The sequence below is a fragment of the Penaeus monodon genome, chromosome 25, assembly GCF_015228065.2.
Source record: "Penaeus monodon isolate SGIC_2016 chromosome 25, NSTDA_Pmon_1, whole genome shotgun sequence".
NCBI lineage: Eukaryota > Metazoa > Arthropoda > Malacostraca > Decapoda > Penaeidae > Penaeus > Penaeus monodon.
In genome coordinates this window covers 33785808-33786029 of record NC_051410.1, presented here as the reverse complement: position 1 = coordinate 33786029, position 222 = coordinate 33785808, and positions in this window count along the sequence as shown.

Genomic DNA, 222 nt, shown 5'->3' with positions numbered 1-222 from the left:
AAGTTTATCCTTACTTATAATCTGGCTTTGGAAATCTGTCTTCAACATAGGTAGGTAGATAGCTGTGTGTATGCATGCATGGTTGTGTGTGTCTGTGTCTGCCCCATCTGTTGGTGTCTGAATATCTCTGTTCATGAGGGCAGGCAGGCTTGCAGGCATGATGAAGCACCACAAATAGGGGAGTGGGGCTTGGATTTCACACCCCTTTGTGTGTGTGTTCAT